Source organism: Sorex araneus, chromosome 1, assembly GCF_027595985.1.
Source record: "Sorex araneus isolate mSorAra2 chromosome 1, mSorAra2.pri, whole genome shotgun sequence".
Classification (NCBI taxonomy): domain Eukaryota; kingdom Metazoa; phylum Chordata; class Mammalia; order Eulipotyphla; family Soricidae; genus Sorex; species Sorex araneus.
Window position 1 is genome coordinate 368,275,713 of NC_073302.1, and position 22,837 is coordinate 368,298,549.

The 22,837-nt window shown below is 39.3% G+C and overlaps 1 protein-coding gene across 3 annotated transcripts in view; it reads left to right on the forward strand.

Annotated features, from left to right (window-relative positions):
* The first annotated feature begins 1,347 nt into the window (after positions 1-1,347).
* The window catches only part of HYCC1 (hyccin PI4KA lipid kinase complex subunit 1), a 75,626-nt gene continuing 54,136 nt past the window's right edge, over positions 1,348-22,837 (forward strand). For 2 of the 3 annotated variants that reach the window (XM_004604087.2, XM_055139443.1), the window contains exon 1: positions 1,348-1,532. The gene's annotated coding sequence lies outside the window, so the exon portion shown is untranslated. The remainder of the gene's footprint in view (positions 1,533-22,837) is intronic. The other variant, XM_055139435.1, reaches the window with a different exon arrangement.

Sequence of the window (22,837 nt, forward strand, 5' to 3'; positions counted from 1 at the left end):
GCCCCTAAACCTTTAGTATTGCAGGAAAGCTGTCGCTTCTGATGTTTTTTTTCTCACATTTTTATGTTTTGTAGTTTTTTGGGGGAAGTCACACCTGGCAGTATTCAGGGGTTACTTCCAGGAACGCTGGGGGACTACATGTGTGCCAGGAATTGAATTGTGGTTAACTGTGACCAAGGGGAGCACCTTAACCCCTCTGCTATCTCTCTGGCCTTGGCACTCATTCCTTATCTTTGACATGCTGATAGCAGTGTTAAGAAGTCAATATATATTTACTCCTTCCTTGAATGGCACGTCCAAGAGTGTGACTCAGGCCCCATCTCTCCTGAGGTCTTGTTGCTGCCCTTCCAGACACTAGACTCCGTTTTTTTAAGTCATACCAAAATATTGGTGTCCTACACTGATTATATGTGTGCGTGTGTGTGTGTGTGTGTGTGTGTATGCGTGTGTGTGCATGCCCGTGTGCCTCTGCTCTTTTCTGCATCTCACCCTGACTTTGCATCCATTCTGGCTGACATGCTGGCTTCCTTTCCCTCCCTCTACTACCCCTTATTCTACCAGGGCTTGACAGCAGAATTTAATCTCTTGGATTTTAACTGTCTTGTGTTCTCGAAGATGCCAGAATAAGATACATTCTCTAGATAGACCTGTCTCTATGCCTCAGGGTAAATACTCACCCTGAGCAGAATCTGTCCCAGCAAACCTGAATTATTATACCGTCAATCCTCTTCTAGTACCAACATGGTAGGAACTGATGAAGTCAAAAGCAAAGGATTGTGTGGAGGAGCTGTTTCAAATGTGTTCCGGTTCCAGTTAGTATACAAATATTTAGTGTTTTGGGGAGAGGAGAAGAGAGGGAAGATGGAGAATTCAAAAAACAGAACAGGGGAAGAAAAGCAGGAAATTGTGTTCGACTTTTTCCAGGCTAAGGCAATGAGGAAGGCTCAAAGTCCTTTTGACCTTTCAAATTTCATTGCTTCTCTTCTTTCGTCATAGTCAACACCTCTCTGCAAGGTTTCTTTTGGCAAGGCCATGGACCTTGAAGTCTGAGACACTCACCGGGTTTCTAGTGGACTAGCTCCAGCATCAGATCTCAACAGTCAATCATCTTCGCGGGGGAGCCCAGACCCGCCTATTACCGAGGCCACACCCACTCAAGTCTCCCTCCCTCCCACCTCAAGGCTCCGCCCCAGGCCTGGCTGCGAAAGATTTCTATTGGTGGAGAAGTTGTTCTGCTCCCGCCCCGGAGAACGGCGATAGGTTGAACCTGAGTGGGGCGGTGGTGGTTGGCTGCTCCGGGACCGGTCCCTAGATGTGCCTGTCACAGTGGCTGGCGGCAGTGGCGGCCCTCGGGGCTGGGTTGTCAGTCGGGGAACCGAGGGGGAAGATGGCTTGCCGCGACCCGATCTGCTAAAGAAGGAGGGGTGGGCAAGTGGTGCTACTACTCGGGAGAAGGCAGCGCAGCCGCCGTCGTCGTCGTCACGAGCCTGACAAACCGAGGCTCTGGAGGTAGAGTTGGGCGAGCCGCTGGGGTGAGTCTGGCGGGGCGACCCGTGCCGGGCGGGCCCCCGGGGCGGTCGGCCCCTGAGAACTTTTTTTTTTTTTTTTTAAATTTTTTGTCGGGGAGGAGCCGGGGCAAGGCGGCGGCTGCGAAGGGACCGCGCCTGGGTCCGCGGGGCGGCCGCGTCGAGGCGGCTAACGGCTCGGTCGCGAGGCACTGCGGGTGGGCGCGCGGCGGCGGGCGCCTTCTCCCCGCGAAGTTGGCCGCTGCCCGCCCGCGGTCGGGGCGGCGGCAGCTTTGTGCGCGCCCACTTGGGCTTTTCTTCTTGCCGGCGAGGAGCGGTGCAGCCTCGGGGCGTGACCCGGGTGCAGCCTCTTCAGCCCGGCCCGCCGCCCTTTGACGCTAGGCAGCGGCCGATCTCGAGGTGGGGGCGAGGGGGAGACCCCCAACCCCTCCCCATCTCCCACTCTGCGGCGGCTGGGGCGCTCTGGGCTCTCCCACTCCTCCCGCTGCAGCGAGCCTGTCGCCCTCCGTCCGGTCTCAGCGGCCACAATGGTCCCCCTCCACCGCCCCGCTTCCTTTCCCCTGAAAGCCGCAGCTTTTCTGTGCCCGGGACTTGGCCGCCGCCCCCGGCAGAGACACCGAGGACGCGGCCGCGAGTCCTTTTCTTGCTCATTGCCTAGGAGGGCTCTCCTCTTCCTCCCTTGTCCCCTTCCATTCTGCGAGTTCTCTCCCGGGGGCTGATTTGCAGCACACCCGAGAATCGTCGGGGTTTTGTCTCGAAAAATTAATTGCCAAAAAAGAAAAAAAAAAAAGGTTGCATTGTAAGCTCCCCACCCCCCCAAGTTCGCACGTTTCAGCCAGGCTGGGTACCCGTCCTTCAGCGTGCACGTGTGCTTTGTATCCCCGGAGTTTGCACGGTTCTGGAAAGACGGAAATTTTGCCCCCATTGAATTCGTGTCGCTTGGAGCCGGCTCTCTGACAGATGCCCCGTCTGCCTGTCGGTCTGTTACACGCCCCGCGACCGCAGGCTCCTCAGGTAGGGGGAGTTGGCTCCACTGCAGCAGAGACCCGGCTCCCGGCATCGGCGCCAGGCTGCCCTTAAGCACGTTGCCCACGGGCTGCTCCAGTGGCTTTTGGAGATGGCAAGTCACCGCCTTAGTTCACCCAGCACTTTATACAGTTTGTGATTTTCAGCTCTGAGAATCTTATTTGCATACTGTCATGAGGATCTGTGTAACCTTGAGTCAATGTTGATAGTCCGGGGGAAGCGTGTTTTCTGTAAGAACGTTCTGTTAATATCCTCTGGCTGCCTCCTCCACTCACCCACCACTGTCTTTGAGGGTTTTTTTTTTCTTTGTTTGTTTCCCTTTTCATGAGGTTAATACATTTTAAGGTTTACAAGATGAGTATTAAAGCATCATATTTTTGAAATGTAGGGGAAAGCAAAGAGAAAAAAATATCTTGTAAGATCTGCTTGGTCACAGTAGCTTAAAAGTCAGATAATTTATTTGAAACAAGTAGCAAGGGGGAAATCATCACAGATTTAGGAAGCATTTTGCATTTGGTGTATTTTATTTTTGATTGACTACAATTATTGCCACAAGGATTATAAACACACTCACTCTTCACCATTAACACTACCTGGGGTATGTGTTGTGTTAGCGAGGTCATCATGTTATCCCTGAAATACTACTTTCTTGGTTGTATTTCTATTCATGAAATCTGCTTTTGGCTGCATTTTTTTTTTTTTGAGTGGTGGTGTTTTGACAGAGTTTAAATATAGTCAACTTTTATTTAAGATCTTATTGCCTATTAAAATGGGTACTGAAAACAAATTTTAATGTAAGTATTTAAGACCTTTTGGGGTTACATTTTGTAAATAGTTGGAATCATGTCAAATTTATTTTGCACTGCATTGGGTGAATAGGTACTAAGAATACATAAATGAATGTCATTGTGCTTGTCCTCGTGGAAATGTGTGTTATTTTTAAATATACAGGACAGATAAGTAAAATAAAATTCTAACTAGATATAACTAGGTATAGTAAGAGCAGAGTGGAATCAGGATAACAGTTTTAAGTACAGTATAATTTTGCGACATGATGGAGGTAAGCGAATTATTTTCCAAGAGGTGGATATAGTAAATGAGACAACTAGGAAGCATGAGAAAGCAATGTCAGTTTAGGAAAGTTACTGTCAATGACAAGTTCAAAGTCAGTGACACCGACAATGACAAGTTAGTGGTTACCCCTGGCTCTGCACACAGGAGTCACTCCTGGTGATGCACAGGAAACCATGTGGAATGCCATGGGTTAATCCCAGTTAGCAGCATGCAAGGCAACTGCCTTACCCCCTGTACTATCCCTCGGGCTCATGGGCATTGCCCCCAATTAGCTAACAGCATCGGGTTGAAGGTGATTAGTAAGAAGTCATTTGATGAATTTTTGTTTTAGAGTCTTTTCTAGGGAGTAAGGCAGAATCTGACAGATTCCCAGTCACTTTTGTGGAGAAAAGGAAGAATCAAGATGCTGGGGATTTGACTTGGTACAACTGATTGAATGTAAGGAAACTGAGCAAACTGAGGAAAAATGACAAAACTTACATTTTGACTTTGTGAATTTGAAGAAACTAACATTCCAGTGAAAATGTAGGTTGATGTTGGATCTATAGATGGGGAATTTACAGAGGCAATCAGCATTGAAGGGAAGATGATTGAGGGGTGAATTGAAGGTGTATTCATTTGGTCATGTTGAAATTACTCTGGGAAAGTATTTATCATGATAAAAGCAGCATCCAGAGAATAGCCTCTGACAAAAAGTAGAAACAGATGGAAGGACAGAATGAAAGAGAAAAAGTTAGAAGGAACACCAGGAGACATATTAAGGGTAGAAAGATCTTCAGATAGAGGGGAAATAAGTTAATGATTTCAAATGCTATAAAGAGGTGTCAAGAAGGCTCTGGGGACAAGTAAGTTTGTCAGGAGTCCATAGGTGGTGACATTAGCAAGTATAGATTTAACTGAGTGTGGTTTAGAAACCTGTCTTCAGAAGATGAGAAAGAATGGGTGATGATAAAGTGGATATGCTTCAGTGAAGTATTTCCAAAGACTTGAGGAAGGAAGAGATTGATAGCTGTAAACTGGTGGCTCTCAATCTCAGCTGCACGTTTTTACAGTCGGCTGAGGAGTTTTTGAGAATTTTGATTTTCAGGGAAAACATTATCATTTTTGAGGGATATAGATATCAGTATTTATTTCAATAGCCTTTTTGAAGCATAATATTTATGTAATAAACTACACATTTAAAATATACAATGTTTGACATGTATTTAGACTCAAAACTATCACCACAGTCAAAATTATCATATTTATCATGTTGAAATTTTTTTCTCATGTCCCTTTATAAACAGTTTTATCCCTGGAAAACCACTGATCTAGTTCCTGTTTCTACATCTTTGCTGCATAGATATTTTAAAGTTCTCTGGGCAATTCTAAGGTATAGGTACAGTTGAAAGCTACCACATAGATATAGGTTAAAGATATGTCACTTTTCTTTCCCTTTTTTTTGTTTGCTTTTTTTTTGTTTGTTGAGGTTTTACTCTTTGTTCTGTGCTCAGAGATCACTCCTGGTAGTATTTAGTGGACCATATGGGATGCCAGGATTGAACCTAGGTTGGTGAATGAAAGGCAAGAACTCAATCCTTTGTACTTTATCTCTGTTTATATACGGTTCAGGAAGAAACAGCTGTATTGGAATTTAGGCCCTATGGGGATAGAAATTGTTGGAATTCAAGTTTTGAACAATAAGATAGGAAGATATCTCAAAGAAAGTATCTTAAAGAAAGAAAAGGATGTTAAGAATAAAGGCTTTGGGGATGAAGCGATAGCACAGCGGGTAGGGCGTTTGCCTTGCATGCGGCCGACCCGGGTTCGAATCCCAGCATCCCATATGGTCCCCTGAGCACCATCAGGAGTAATTACTGAGTGTAGAACCAGGAGTAACCCCTGCGCATCGCCAGGTGTGACCCAAAATAGAAAAAAAAAAAGAATAAAGGCTTTGTTATTGACATTAAGTTGTCAACATGTTGCATAATTGGTTCTCTGAAATACTCAAAAAGATTAGAAAGCATTTAATATTGTGAAAATGAATGCCTCTCTGGAAAGTCCTTTAGATGTAGCCCAAGGCCCCTGGGATTACCTGGTAATGTTTTATCAGTTTTTGGAGAGGAGCAGACGGAATTTAACAATTTGACTACTGTTTGTCAAGAGTGAAATATTTCTAGAGTACTTCGACCTTCTTGGAACTACATTAAATATTTGCAATGATCAAAGAACAATTCCTATTGGAAATCTCCTGTTTAAGATATCTTTGTTCAGAAAAAATTGTGTTTGCTTGCCTTTGGATATATATGCTTTATAAATACATTGGAGTCATTCCTGTTGACCAAATGAGACAGAATATTTATTATTGGAAGTTGTTAAAGACCACAGTTTCTATCCTAGGAAGGTAATACTTGTATTTTCCCCCATCACTTAAAAGACTGATAGCTAAATATTATTTGTCTTTGTACTTAATTGTGCAGGCGGGATACTCCCAGTAGCTTTGCTGGGCTCTCCGAGAGGGACGAAGGAATCGAACCCAGGTCGGCCGTGTGCAAGGCAAACGCCCTACCTGCTGTGCCTGGCAAGCTCCTTGTGGTGTATTCGATATGCCAAAAATAGTAACAAGTCTCACAATGGAGAAATTATTGGTGCCCACTCGAGCAAAATCGATGAGCAATGGGATGACAGTGACAGTAACAGTGACAGTACTTAATTGTACTTAAAGGTCGAGTGAAAACTTTGGTTTAATTATTACAGTTCTGAAATGTTCTTTCATTGTGATTATCATATCAAATTATGGGTTCACCTAAACATCTCTAGTTTTGGTGGAGCTTCAAAGAGTTGGAATATTGGTCTTAGCATGAATTACAATACTATGGTTACTATATGTTACAAAAATATTGTTAGTATTTTCTATTTTCTTCATTACTAAGGCAGTGTATAATAATTATAAGGATTTTGGGAAATTCAGGAAAACATAAATGATAAATAACATTTATAATATCTCTAGGCAGAGATAAGTTTCATTGAATATCCTTATCACTGTATCACTGTATCATCCCATTGTTTATCGGTTTACTCGAGCGGGCACCAGTAACGTCTCCATTTGTCCCAGCCCTGAGATTTTAGCAGCCTCTCCTTACTTGTTTTTCCCAACGATTGGAGGCTCTTTTCAGGGTCAGGGGAATGAGACCTGTTATTGTTACTGTATTTGATATATCAAATATGCCATGGGGAGCTTGCCAGGCTCTTCTGTGAATATCCTTATAGGTTCTATTAAATGTGAATTCACGTTTTAAACCAAAAAAAAAAAATCAATGTTTTGAGTACACACTATTTTGCTACTTATTTTACTTATTTTCACTTAATCAAATAAATAGTTATCGGAGTCAAATATTCTTTTATGGGAAGGAGTAATGGTTTAGCCTGTAGAACACTTGCCTTGCATGTAGCTAGCTGACCAGGGTTCAATTTGAGGCACCCCACATGTTCCCCTGAGCTCCACCAGGAGTGATCCCTGAGCAGAGACTGAAGTAAGCCCCGAATACTGCCAGCTGTGGCATGAAACAAAACAAAATAAAAACTCCTTTAAAATGTAGCATAAATGTTTTAACATGAATTTACTATCTTTTATTTAGCAAGAAATTTTTATTGTTGAAAATTTAAGCTCTTTCCAGTAATTTTAAATGACTAATATAGCAGTTTGCTTTTCACTTATTTATTTATTTGGTTTTGGACCAAACCTGGTGGTACTCAGGGCTTACTCTGGTTCTGCGCTCAGGGATACTGCTGGTTGTTCAGGGGAGCATATGTGGGGACTGAACCTGGGTCAGTTATCGCTCTAGACTGTTAGCTTCTTGATAGTCTTTTTTGGTTTTGTTTTAAAATCTGTCTATGTTCAGGGTTTACCTCTGGCCTTGGCTCAAAAATCACTTCTGGCAAGGCTTGTGGGACCATATATGGTGCCAGGTATCAAACTGAACCAGTTGTATATAAGGTAAATGCTTCTAGTTTATATAAGTAAATGCTTCAAGTTCAAGATATATACATGCATATGTATATATCTTTGTTTTCCTAGGATAAAATTCAAAATTAAAAGGTATGCATATTTTAGCTATTTTTGATTGACATTAATCAGTTGCCTCCCGAAAGTTTAATTAAGTTTCATTTTTATTAATTATGCCTGAGAATACCAGCAGCTTCTCTTTATTCAACACTAACAATTTAAAAAGCTACCAGTTTGGGCTGAGAAGGGGACTCAAGAGGTAGAGCACGTGGCATAAATGTGTGAGGAGCTGGGTTTGATTTCCAGTGCCATGTGACTCCAGAGCACTGCCACTTGTGTCCCTGGTGGCATTCGCAAACACTGCAGGCTGTGCCCCATCCAAAAACATCCTGTCAGTTTTACATGAAAAGTTTTATCTTCTATAATTAAAAAAAATTATTCATTATTTGTGACAATAAGATGTGTATGTGTGAGGCGGTGTGGGAGTGGTTTTTTTTTTGGGGGGGGGGAGGAGGTGGCACACCCAGCAGTACTCAGCAGCAGTACTCAGGGATTCTGCACTACTCCTGGCTCTGCACTCAGGAATTACTCATGACGGTGCTCAAGGGATTCTGGGCTCGAACTGGGGCCACGTGTACAAAACAAGCACCCTGTCCACTCTGCTATCTCTCTGGCCCAAGAATTGTATTTTTTGTTATCTGTTAATTTTTCATTTATCATGACTTTAGAGATTTAAAAAATGGAATTATGAGAGACCTTTGCATAATAAAATTATTAGGCCTGTGTCAAATTGCATTGTAAAACAAAACAACTTCCTCAACAAACAAAAAATACATTATCAATAATTTCTCGCGTTTATCACTTACATCCTTATTTTGGTTTTAGGTGGAATTTTTCTTTTTAATCAGTTTCAACAGGCTGGAGTGATAGCACAGAGGGTAGGGCATTTGCCTTGCACACGGCCGACCTGGGTTCAGTTCCTCTGTCCTTCTCGGAGAGCCTGGCAAGCTACTGAGAGTCTCCTGCCCGCACAGCAAAGCCTAGCAAGCTACCCATGGTGTATTGGATATGCCAAAAACAGTAACAACAAGTCTCACAATGGAGACATTACTGGTGCAAATTGCTGAGCAACAGGATGACAGTATTACAGTGTTACAGTGAATCAATTTCAACATTAGTTAGAGCTGCCACACTTTTATAGAAAATGTTTGTTTAGAAAAGTCTTCTTTCATTCCCCAATAGTTTTATCATTTCTCCTAGTCATCTATTGCTACTCAGTATTTCATAATTTTTCCCATGATTTTTCATACAGTTTTCCCCTTTTTTAAATTTTTTTTTTGTTTTGGGTCACGCCCAGCAATGCACAGGGGTCACTCCTGGCTCATGCACTCAGGAATCACCCCTGGCCATGCTCAGGGGACCATATGGGATGCTGGGATTTGAACCCGGGTCGGCCGCGTGCAAGGCAAACGCCTTACCCGCTGTGCTATCACTCCAGCCCCTAATTTTTGATATTTTAAGAAACTGGTGCTGTTGTGAATGAAATTTTAAATTACACATTTAGAAGGGAAATAGATCTTCTGATGCAATGTAGAAAAGTAGATGATTTGTGTATACTCTTTTCTAACTGGTTATCTTATGAAATTCTTAATTCTATTAGTTTGTGTTATTTATTAGGACGTATGTGGCATTTGTAAATGATGGCAATTTGATTTTTTTTTTTGCCAATGTGTGATCTTTATTTCATTTAAAAATTACATTGGCCAGAATTTTGAGAATAATGTTAAGTTGTAGTAGAAAATATGGGCATCATTAACTCATTTTTCATTTCAGTGAGATTGCTTTAAGGGTTTCAAAGTTGTATGGACCTGAGAAGTAGTATAGGATTTAAGAGAGTAACTTGTATGCAGCCAATTTTGGTTTAATCCTTTGTACCACAACTGATTCCTCAGTGCCACAGGTGTGGCACACCCCTCCTTGCTGCCCCCTCCTCCCAAAAGGGATTTCATAGTAGTATATTCTTTTCCACAGCAGTTTAGCATGTTGAGCAGAGTCTCCTGTTCTTCTTTTTTTAGAATTAAGATTCACTGTATCACTGTCATTCGTTGTTCATCGATTTGCTCAAGCGGGTGCCAGTAACATCTCCATTTGTCCCAGCCTGAGATTTTAGCAGCCTCTCCTTACTTGTCCTTCCCAACGGTGCCATATTGGAGGCTCTTTCAGGGTCAGGGGAATGAGACCCATTAATGTTACTGTTTTTGGCAAGTTATATCGAATACTTGCCATGGGGAGCTTGCCAGGCTCTGCTGTATGGGCAGGATACTCTCGGTAACTTGCCAGGCTCTCTGAGAGGGACAAAGAATATATAAAAGTGAATACAAGCAAGTAATAAAGATTAAATTGAAAAAATAGATTTAGGGACTAGAGAGGTAGTACAATGGTAAGGCACTTGCCCTGCACACACCCAACCTGAGTTTGATCCCAGGCATTCAATGGTCAGTCCCTTGGCGGTGGCCAAGAGTGATCAGAGTGGCCAGCACAGAGTCAGAAGGCAGCCCTGAGCACTATTGGATGTGGCCCAAAAATGAAAAAAAAAAATTTATTTGATTCACATTCCTTCCTGATTTTCATTGATGAGTTTTTCTTCTTTTAGTGACTGGTTGATAAATTTTATAGATGTCTACAGAGATTTTTACTACACAGTTCCTCTCTTTGGAATAAAGGTAGTTTGAATTTTATATCTCTTTAATGTAATGTTATATTTTACTGTTATGTACAATAGATCACTAGTGCACCTTTTTTATTATCTTTTTCACATTTTCATTTCTGAATATGCTAATTTATAAAAGAAAAACCTTTCTCTCTTTTTAATGTGCTCTGACAAGCTATTCCTTGAAAGTTTAAAGTATTTTAGCTATAAAAAGGCTTAGACCTTTTTGAATCCAAAAATAGGATTTATTGAGATTTAATTATGTGTTACTTCCTGATTATTTTGTATAATTAATTTATTTAATCTGTACACAACTTTATGAGATAAGTATTATCCTCAATCAAGGCCAACAGCTAATTAGTTGAGGAAAGAGCTTAAACTCAATTTCTTTCTTATGCCATGACTCATGTTTTCGAATCTTTACCTGTTTTTCTCTTCTTTCGTGTGTGTGTGTGTGTGTGTGTGTGTATGTTTGTGTGTGTGTCTGTTTGTGTGGTACCAGGGATTCATGCTTGAAAGGCAAATACTTTTACCACTAAGCCATAACACCACTTCCTAATCTATACCCTAATTAAAAAATTTGGGGGAGGCTCTTTATTTTTTGTTACTGGAAACTAAATATAATAACTTTTTGTGTTTATTGTTTTCCTCTTTGCCCAGTTACTTTTAGTTTTTGGTAGTCCTATCATAATTATTACTTTTCTGTGTTGATACTTTTCATCTGCTCTTATAACAAATATAGCCCAGTTAGGTTATGAGAGAAGATTCTGGAATAGGATGGGGTAGTTGCATAATATGTTTAATATAATTCACCTTTTAATTTATTGAGTGTTCAAGAATAATTTGCATTCTTGAACCGAGTTTGTGACTTGTCAAGAATGTTACATTAAGTGCAACTCATATGAACCCTAAAAGAGTTTTGGAAACAGTACTTTTCCACTCCAGTTTGAATATTTGTCATTGTTAAGGTTTGCATCAGTGTAAACTTTCAGTAGTTAAATGTTGAGTGAGATTTGTTTGATGTGGGTTTTCTTGAACAATAAGTCTTTTAAAGCTATCGAACATTAATTGCTTTCTCATAAAATGTCAGTGGATTAATTTAGTTCTTTATATTTGACTTACTGAAAACATTGTATTTTGTTCTTATACTGTGATGTCAAAGATGAGATTTTGGCTATTGGAAGATTCATGTTTATTCTTTTATTTGTGTGCTTCTTTTTGATTTATTTTTTTTTTAAGTGGGAGCATACTGATGCTGTGCTCAGTGCAACTTCTTCTGGGTGTTCTTGAGAAGGTGAGGTACTAGGGAATAAAAACCAGAGCTCTTGCATGTAAAGCATGTGCTCCAGCCATTGACATCCAACCTATCCCCTGCCTCTTTATTTTTTCATAGTATTATTTTTAGGTTTGGGAATTTGCAAAAATGATATAAACCTTCACAGTGCTTAAACAGGGCAAACAGTTATAAACTCTTTATACTTTTGAGTTCTTCTGGTATTTTTCCCCTTTGAAATAAATTAACAATTCAGTTAAGACTGATTGGATCCAATCAATGCATATACATGGTATTCTTTATTCTCATCTCCCAACTGGGACAAAAAATTTGCTAGTCTTAACTCTTTAAAATTGCTAGGCATGTATACACTTGCTTAAATGTCAAGCTTTCTACTGATTTGTTAAATCATAGGTATTAGAGAGTGCACAGTTTCCAAAGTACTGCATTCTTCAGTAGTTTGGGAGCATGGGGAGGAGGGAAGGGACTATTTTGGGAAATTATGAAGCTAAATGGGTTCGGAGAGAAAAATGTCCTGTAAGTAAAGAAGGTAACATTGTATAAATCAATGGGACTTCTTAGAAAAGTGTAGAAAATCAAAGAAGGGTGATGGAACCAGAGTATTGAAGTCAGTGAAGTCTTCCTAGCAGAATTCCACAAAGGAACACACTTATGGCAAGGGCAAAGAGAAGGAATAGGGACTCAGGGATGACTCTATGGCAAAAGCACCTACCTTTGAGGTATCAAGCATGAGAATGGGAATTTGATCCCTGGCATTGCCCACATGCCACATGCTCTGAGCACTGCCAGGCAGTTCTGCTATTAGGGAATCCTGGCACTACAGCAGAGTGGAGGGGTCTCTGTCCTACTGCACACAAATGTGTGACCCCTGATGGGCAGCTGCAACTAAGAATGTGCACATACTGTGTCAGGCATGGGAGCTTTGGAGAACACATATGCAAGCACCACAGCTAAAGAAGGGGATCCCAATGAGAGCTTTGTGGGATGTGTGAGAACTGAGTCAGATGTGCAGTCCCCAGGAAGCAGCACAGCCAAGTCTGTGTGCAATCCCAGTCATCACAGCAGCAAAAAAGGAAGGGAGTGGGAATGAAGGAGTTAAGGAAGAACCAAGAGATTTGTCATTGAGAAGGTGATGAAACATCCATGATGAGACCAAGCACATAGGGTAAAGAGGCTTCAGGAATATGTTGATGGTGAAGCAGTTGGAGGCAGTGGCAGTAGATTAGGTTACTAAATCAGAAAGTCAATCAGTGAAGAATAAGTAAGGATGGGGTAGCTGGAGGGTGTTTGGAATCTAACGAAGTCTTCCATCTTCTTTTCCAGTCCTCCATTTCTACCTCCCTTTCAGGAACAATAAAACCTGAAATATATTCTCAGTTTTCTTATTGATAAATATTTTGTTTGTGATAGAGCTCTTAGAGCTTATGTTATTGAGCCTCTGTGGGTAGCCAATTCTTTCAGCATTCTTGTAATGTATTTGTATCACCTATCTTTCACAGTTGAGAAAGTGAAATTTAGAAATTTTAAGTAACTTGCTTGAGGATTAAAAAAAATAAATGCCATATTGCTTCTTTTATCTGTTGAGTTGGGTTCAGATATGTGTGGTGGAGTATTAATAGAAATACCAGATTCGTTGAGAAAGGAGGGGGAGAGAAACTTCACAAATACTTGTTATAACTTTATTAACTGTCCTTTTTATTAAATTTTTTAATAAAAGGAACTGTCCTTTTTTAAAAAAAAAAACGTTTCTTCACACAGAGATAATGCATAATTTTTGGACAATTTACTTTTAAAAAAATTTGGGGAGTTATACCCTATAGTTCATAGGATTTGGTGTTCAGGGGACCTTGCAGTGCTAGGGATTGAACTATGGCCTCTGAAATGCAAAGCACGTGCTTCGGCTGTCTCCCTCTGTGCCATGTCCCTGGCCCAACAGTTTACTTTTATTTGGTGATACATTTTTTTTTGGTTTATGATAATGATAAAGTGGGGGGAAGGGTGAGCTGAGCAAAAAGAGGAGACATTGAGTGCCATGGCTGTCTTATCTGTAGTTTCAAGTCTGCTGTATGAAAATGTGACTAATATCAAGCTATCTTTGAGAGAAAGATACAATATGCACATACTTTTATAATAATATGTTAATTTCTCTACTTTAGTATTAGTTATCATTAGTCTCTTATACCAAAGTATCACTGTATCACTGTCATCCCATTGATCATCGATTTTCTCGAGTGGGCGCCAGTAACGTCTCCATTCATCCTAGCCCTGAGATATTAGCAGTCCCTCTTTACTCATTCTTCCCAGCAGTGCCATATTGGAGGCTCTTTCAGGGTAAGGGGAAATGAGACCCATCGTTGTTACTGTATTTGGCATATCGAATTATACCAAAGTATAAAAGAAAATTTATCATTGAGTATCATTAAGTCTCTTACTATACGAAAAGTAGCACTGTAGTACTGTCGTTCCATTGTTCATCAATTTGCTCAAGCGGGTACCAGTAACATCTCCATTGTGAGACTACTTGTTACTGTTTTTGGCATATCCAATACACCACAGATAGCTTGCCAGGCTCTGTCGTGCGGGCGGGGTACTCTCGGTAGCTTGCTGGGCTCTCCAAGAGGGACAGAGAAATCGAAACCAGGTCTGCCGCGTGCAAGGCAAACGTCCTACCCGCTGTGCTATCGTTCCAGTCCCATACGAAAAGTATAAAAAAAAATTATCATTATAGAAAGAAATTATTTATTTAGGTTCAGTATTATCCATGGTTTTAGGCAAATCTTGAGGATCTTAGAATGTGGTAGATAAGGACCACTGTGAAAAAAAAAGTTCTAGTCACTCTGAGAATTGCAAATACCTCACAGATGTATAGGTAGCACCTCATAAAGGTAGTCTTTTTTTCCTTCACAGAGATTGCATTGATTTGGTCGCAAAATGGTAATCAGGATAGAAACCAGATTATAATGCTCTAGAGTTTATTATTATATAGTGTGATTTATTGATTTGAGTTCTATCAGGAATTGGTTATTGATATAAGGTACAATCAGATGTTTAGTTTTCTATTATGACTGATAGTACTATTATATATACCATATCACAAATCTTTTCTTAAGACATAAGGCACCATGTAATTGAAAAATGATTGGATTGCCTTAGGGATTTAAACTATCATCTACCTCCTAATTTTGGCCCATACCTGGCAGTGCTCTGGAGTCACTGCTTGCTGTGCTCTGAGGACCATGTGGAAATGGGATTGATTCCAGATCTCTTGTATACAAAGCATGTGTTCTAGCCTATTGAACTACATCTTTGACTCTAAACATTCTTTTTACAGTGATACAGAACTTTTAAAATAACTTACTTGTATTGAAACAGGAAAAATATTTTTTAGAAAATGAATTTATATTGGGGCTGGAGTGATAGCACAGCGGGTAGGGCATTTGCCTTGCACGAGGCCACCCGGGTTCAAATCCCAGCATCCCATATGGTCCCCTGAGCACCGCCAGGGGTGATTCCTGAGTGCATGAGCCAGGAGTGACCCCTGTGCATTGCTGGGTGTGACCCAAAAAGCAAAAAAAAAAAATTATTTTGATAATTTTTTAAAGAGCAAATGTAATTTACTAAAATAACAGTATTATTTTACATCATCTTCTTGTTGAAGTAGCATTGCATTATAGCATTATAACATTTTCAATAATGTTAAATTCATTAGTAAAAGCCTTATTTTGTCCTTCGCTATACATTTGTGTCTTTTATCCCAAGTTTATCTTTTCCCCTTTTCCCTTTCTTTCTGATAACCCTATTTGGCCTTATAGAGCAAAAGTTATTTTGGGTTTTATAGAACTTTGTCTGTACATTTCCTCTATATTGTACATACGTGTGAAAAATCACATGCTGTTTGTTTTTCATAGTTTGCATTGTTTCATTAAACATGATATCCTCTAGGTCTATCCTTATTAATTGCAGGTCTTCGTCTTTTAAAAAAATAACTGGATAATATTACATAATGACACTGGACATAGTATCACATCTTTATCATTCATAAATGAACCTAAACATTCTTATAGTACTTTGGGAAGCAAGATAGAAATTTTCTGTTTGTATATTTTTTTGTTTTTGTGGCCATGCCTGACTGTGGTCAGGGCTTATTCCTGGCTGTGGGCTCAGAATGTCTGGTGGCGCTTAAGGGACCATACGAGGTGCTGGGGACTGAACCCTGGTCGGCAACATGCAAGACAAGTGCCTTACCCAAAAATTTTCTTGAAAAAGAAAAGAAAAATTTCGTGTACTGAATCTCATATTCAGCTGCAAAGTTACATTTTGTTGGTATTAGTTTGATTTGATATTACTGAAAAGTTTATTTTAGAAATAATCCTATAATTCAGTCTTTGTTAAGAAAAATAGACTTACTCTAGTTAAGAGGACTCAAGAGGATCATACTGAACTATTAATTTAATTTAATTGTGGGAATAGCTTCCCAAGCAGTGCTCAGGAAATTTGGCCCTCTGTACTCTCACCAGATATTATCAGTCAGTGCAAGGGCCTGAGGATACACTGTTGCTTGGGCCCCAGGAGGCAAGGATATTGGGGGCTACCCCTGTGGTACTAGGGACCTATAGGGTCACACCCAATATCCTCAGGTGTCTCTAGAGCTACCCTTTGCTATGCACAAGGGACCATGTAGTGCTGGGAGTTGAACCTAGGTCACCTGCTTGTAAAGTATGTCCCTCTTGTCCACTGTATCCTGTTTTTGTTTTTGTTTTTGTTTTTGTCTATGGGACACACCTCAGGGCTCTGCACTCGGGGATCACTCCTGATACGGTTTGGGTGACCATATGAGTATTGGGGATTGAACCTGGGTCAGCTGTGTGTGAGGCAAGTGCCCTACCCTCTGTTCTCCTCTTCAGCCCCACTGTATTCTTTCTTAACCAAGAAAAACAACTACATTAGTAAGATCCACTGAATTTCTGTTTTAGAAGAATCAAATAGAATTTTGTAGTATAGTCAGGATCTGTTGCTTTTATTATTTTGGCTTGATTAGTACACATTACAATCATTAACTTTGTTTACTGGCATTTTATGATTGCTGCCTTCCTTTGCCCTCACCATTTTCTAATTGAACATCTGAGCCTCCATTGGCAGGCTTCATTAATGGGTAAGAGTCTCTTTCTAGTTTACTAAAGGGCAATGACTCAGCCTAAGACATCAACCCCACCCACTAAATGAGCGGAATTTTGTGTTTAACATTTGTCTCTTCCTTTGTTTTAGTAGGAAGACTGCCTCTTAAGATTCAAAAAGCTTTAAGTGAATGTGAAATGTTGAAGGAATTGTGTTTTGGGAAATAGTTATGTATGCTATTATTTGGGGGAAAAAGAGGAAAGTGGGATAACTAGTAATAAAATGACTGCACGGTTATGTTTACATTGGGTTTTCTTTTCCTTTTACATTTTCCTCATAACATTTTTTCATTATTTTATATTATTTGCCCTGATTTGTATTGAGATAGATTAAACAATGTTCACTTCTGCTGTGTTTTTATATATACTACTTTTCACCTCTTAATGGAAGCCCTTATCTCAGGAACAGTCATACTCATTTTTGTAAACCTGGTTTTCTAGAACATAGTAGACTATAATGGTTTATGAAGAAAAGATGGATATTTTAGCCCCTTTAGCACAAGAAAAGGGCAATCAGATAAATTGCTACAGCTTACTACCTTTTTGATGATGCTTGGATTGCATTGAGAGTCCTGTACCTTCACCCCCCAGGCAGAGGTTGAGGTCCCAATCCCTAGTACCTCATAACAGTGTTTGGAGATATGATCTTTATAGAGGTAATTAAGTTAAAGTGAGGTAATTAGAGCTTGCTCAAATTAATATGACTCGTGTTCTTGTAAGAAGAGGAAATTGGAACTTGACTTTTAGAGACTGAAGACACAAGAGAAGATGGCTGGAAGCCAAGGAGAAAGGCCTGAAACAGATCTGTTCCCTGTGGCTCTCAGAAGGAACCAAGCTTATTGACGTCTTGATCTCAGTCTCTTAGTTTCCAGAACTCTAAGAAAAGAAATTTCTGTTGTTTTGAAGTCTCCCAGTTTGTGACACTTTGTAATGACAACACTAGCAAATTAGTGTATGTGGTATACATGCTTGGATGTGACATAATCTTAACCTATCTGTAATTTGCCTATCCCCAAGAAAATTTGTCAAGGTTAGTGCCAAGGTTAAAACCTTTTCTGTTTCTCATGTCAAGATATAGAAGAGAAAATCTGGATGGAGAAAGTAGTTAACTATTCCTGCCCTTCGATGAGCTGCCCCCTCCCCTGCTGTAGGCAGTGGCAAGCAGCTGGCTAATTCTTTAACTGAATTTGTTTGGTTTGGCAAGAACAAAGTGTTTATGGCGTGTTTGTGTTCTAATGTGTGTGAGAGCCTCTGGCAACAGACCTGGTTGCCTTTTCACTATTAAAAAAAATGCAAGAGAAAAACTGAATAAAAAATACTTTCTTTTTGCCAATAAATACATTTTATTTATTTATTTATTTTTGCTTTGGTAACATGGGATTTAATTGGCTTCAAATATTATTCACTCCTGGGCATCTGCTAAAATACTAAAATACAGAAATCTAGAACGTCACGGCCACTACTGTGGCCACATGACCTCATATCTTCTTATTCTCAGCAATGGAAAACAAATTATCAAATGCTTCCTTCCCAGCAGGTCCAACTCTGGGGGGGAAACTCCAAACAATAATAGTGAGTTTTTTTGTTTGTATGTAATCAAAGTAAAGAGAAAGTAAAGTAAAATTTATCAACTACACAGGCGGGGTGGGGGACTAGGGGTGGGGAGAGGGGAGGTTTACTGTGGTTCTTGGTAGTGGAATATATGCACTGGTGAAGGGATGGGTGTTCGAGCATTATGTAACTGAGACTTAAGTCTGAAAGCTTTGTAACTTTCAACATGGTGATTAAATAAAAAAAATAAATTAAAAAATACTTTTTATTTAAAAATTAACTCTTGTTAAAAATTAACAACCGACAGTGCTCAGGGCTAACTCCTGACTTGTACTCAGGTATCACTCTGGCAGTACTTGGGGGACCATATGTGGTGCTGGGGGTGGAACCTGGGTCAGCTGTGGGCAGGGCAAATGTCTTGCCCATTGTCCTCTCTTTCTGTCAGTACTTTTTAATATGAGGTTAATTTGAGCCAATCACATGTATGTAATCTTAGCAATGTTCCTTTTTTTCTGTTTTCTGAGAACTGGGCAGTGTCTTTTGACTCATACTGCTTTGATTGTTGTCATACTCTGATTATCAACCAGCCAGACTAGCTCCCATAGTTATTTTCAGCATCTTTTTAAATTATATGATTTAGCCACAAGCTAAGTACATATTCATATTTTGTATGTTTTAATTGGGTCATATAAAAATAGTGTTGTGTTTAGTTAACCTCCTTTGTAGTGTTTTCTTATTGAAAGAAAAGCTTGAACATATACCACAGTAGAACACTTTTTCACCCAGAGTTTGGAAAGAGATGACCAAGAGTTCTGAGAATAGAATAAACTAAATTAACATGAGAACTGAATAGAAGTCTTAGTCTTAGAGTTAAAAAAACAAAAACAAAAATGTGTTTGCCATAAAGCAAAGCAAAACAAAATAAACAGAAACCTTCACTTTATGGGAAACAATATATATCAAAAGTACCAATTCATATCAGTGGAAAACGATTCAGTAAGTGGCATTTGTATAGTTAGATACTCTTTTGGGGAGAAAAAGTTCATTTCACACCTCTATATGTATTTCTGTCTATATGTTTGTGTGTGTGATTAAGCATAAGTGTGTGATTATAGCATACAGATGTATTAAAGATCTGTCACATAAAAAATAAATTGTGGGGTAGGGGAGATAGCTCAGTAAGCAACATGCTTTGTATACAGGAATACCAGGCTTGATTCCTGGCATCACTGGGAGTGACTCCTGATCACCAGGTTAGAAATAGTCCTGTGTGAGGCCCCCAAACTGAAGACCAATAAAATGTAATAAAAATAAGAAAATAAGTTTTTAAAAATCTGTTATAATTCTGGAGGAAAACATCGGAGCAAAATGTCACAAAACCAAATTCAGTATAGGTAAAGAAAAACATTGTCAGACTTGATTACATATATTTAGAACTCCTTTAATAAAATGTACCTCTCCCAAAAGTCTAAAAATTAGGAAAATATTTATATTTAAAAATGATAGTTTTTAGTGGCTAGAAAGAGAGTAAAGCAAATAGGGCCCTTGCCTTGCTCATGGCTGATCCCAGTTCGTCCCAGCTTCTGTCAGTGGAGAATCGGGATTTTTAAATTTTTTGTTTGTTCCAATCAAAGTACAACATGACTTTTCTGTCAGTGGTGTGTTCTCTTAAGCTAAGGTATTAAAAAGAAATCTTCAAAAATTGTGAAACTCTGCCCCTCTTCTCAGTAACTCTTTGTATAGGAAAGCTGTCACTTTTAATAAAAAATGTTATTCATGTTGCTATAATGGGGTTATAACTATAATGAATATAATTTTACTAAAACCTCAAGTATAATAAATACTAAATATAAAATAAAAATATTCTTTTAAGAGTAGAGTTTTGAGCTCCACTTGTATAGCATATGCATAGAAAAAACCAGAAATACTCAATAAAATCAATTGTGTGTTGTACCTGTGTTTTGCAGATGCCATGTTACAGTTCTGTCCTGACAATTTCCAACTCATCTACTTGATCAGTGTAGGCTGTTCGCCCGGGTTAGGTTGTAAGAAAGTTGAGAAATAAAAGGAAGATTCAATAGATAAAAGCATAGCCAAGAAAGGCTTGTTTTGGATAATACAGATAAAACTTGGCGAATTATGGGTTGTCGTGCGGATTTTGAGGTTGAAAGTCTGATAAATAAGATGTAAGAAACCACCACGTACAGCATGTTTGAGAAGAAAGATGGTGTTTGGGAAAGTTTAGTCTGGCACTAGTGCTCTGAAAAAGGACACAGGAACAGGAAGACTGTGAGAAGTGAGCATGTAGGGACAAATAAAGGCCCCGACTGAGCATGTTGCGCAGAGGGAAGCAGAGCAGATGGTAAATTTGACGGGCATTGTGAAGGATGAGATTTGTCCTTTTATTCAACAAACACTGATTAAATACGTGCATATGTGTTTATGTTATATATGGATGGAACTTTTTCTATAATTACTGCTTTAAGTGTTACAGATTATGTACATGGGTGGTAAAGTTTTGACTATTTCCCTTTTTGTAATTTAAAAATGATCCTATCGATCTTTACAAAATGAAACATTGTTTCCTTGCTTTTACAATATAGTTTGTACTATTTGATGTAACAAATTAAAATTTAACACTTAACCATGCACATGAGAAATCCTCTAGGAAGCAAATGGAAGTTTCTAAATTAGAAGACTGTTTTTTAAGTAAGCTCTTACATTTATATTCTTGAGTAATTAAGAATGTTCTGGTATATAAAAAAAATGCTTTTTCTCTGTAGTCTGGTAATGTCAGTCATCATCTTGTGCTACACTTTAAACATCTTATAGATATGATTTCTACAGTAAACAATGCTTAAAGTACAGTGCTTAAAGTACAAAAATAAACTAAAAAGTAAATTCAGGATCTTTGTCTCTGGTACAAACTAATGAATGAGTTAAAGTATATATACATCTACTCAACAAGTAATATTAGTAATTCTTTTCAGCATCTTCTTTAAGTAATAACAGTAATACATAATATATATATTTTTTAGTGAAGCAAGACAGTTTTAATTGAAAAAAAATTTAGAGAAATGTGAGGGGAGAGAAAGAGTTATGTCTTAAAGAGAGAATACAGGCTCCTAGGGAGGGAAAAAAGTCTACATAATAATTTGCATCTTAGAATGTAAATATTTTAGGCAGAATGGGACAGTGGAGGCAAATTGTAATAAACAATCTATATTTTAAACAACTAAACCTTAGTTTTAATGGGAAAGTAAAGAAAAATTCACCTAATTTGTGCTGAGTTCATTTATAGCAAGCATAGAATCTTCTTATCTTCATTGCTGTATATTGCCTGCCATCATTATTTTTGTTATTTCCTTCAGTACCCATGAGAGCCCAAACTTTAAATGATTTCATTTCATTGAAATTATTGTATCCCTGGTGTTGTCATCCAAGACAGTCATCAGATTCTTTGCTATAGTTCTTATGTATTTTTACTTCTTTCCTCCTTGATATTTCTCTTGTTATCTATTTCAGGTATTTCCATTTATTTCATTATCCTACCTAGGATCTTACTCAGCATAAATTTCAGTTCTCTCCATATTAAATACATGATTTTTATCATGGATATTTAGTTTAGGGCTTCTTAAACTTTATGACATTACTCCTTTCAGTAATGATTCCCGTACATGTCTTGTGGGTATATACTTTCCCCCTGTCTTTCATATCTGGTGGTGTTCAGTGCTTTGTACTCAAGAATCATTTCTGGAGGGGATGGGAGGATCTTGTGAGGCACCAGGGATCAAACCCAGATCAGGCACATGCTCTAACATTATACTATCTCCGGAGCCCTGGGTATTAAAAACAGAACAAGGGGCTGGAGCACTAGCACAGTGGGTACGGTGCTTGCCTTGCATGATGCCAACTTGGGTTTGATCTATGGCATCCCATGTAGTCCCTCAAGCCTGCCAGCAGTGATTGCTGAGTGTAGATCCAGGAGTAACTCCTGAGCATTTCCATTGCTGGCTGAGCCCTCCCCAAAAAACCAAACCCAAACAAGACAAATAAAACAGGGGTTCTGGGATGCCGTCAGTTGCAGAGCACTTGCCCTGTATGTGTAACGCCCTGGGTTTGATTCCTAGCATTGCCAGAAAAGCGCCCCCCCCCCAAAAAAAAGGAAAAATAAAATAACTAAATTTAATCTCTGTTTATTCTGGGAGAGGTCATTGATTGTTACTAGTAAGTCCTTATACATGGAGAACCACAAAATTTCTCTAGCTGTGATTCTGCTTTTTCTTTACCACAAAATTCCTTGTATTCTAGATGACTTTTGTTGCATTTAATGATATCAGCTACCATGGATGCTAAGGTAAATGCTTTGTTAAAAACTTGGGATGGGGGGCTGGAGTGATAGCACAGCGGGTAGGGTGTTTGCCTTGCACATAGCCGAACCAGGTTCGATTCCCAGCATCCCATATGGTCTCCCTGAGCAACGCCAGGAGTAACTCC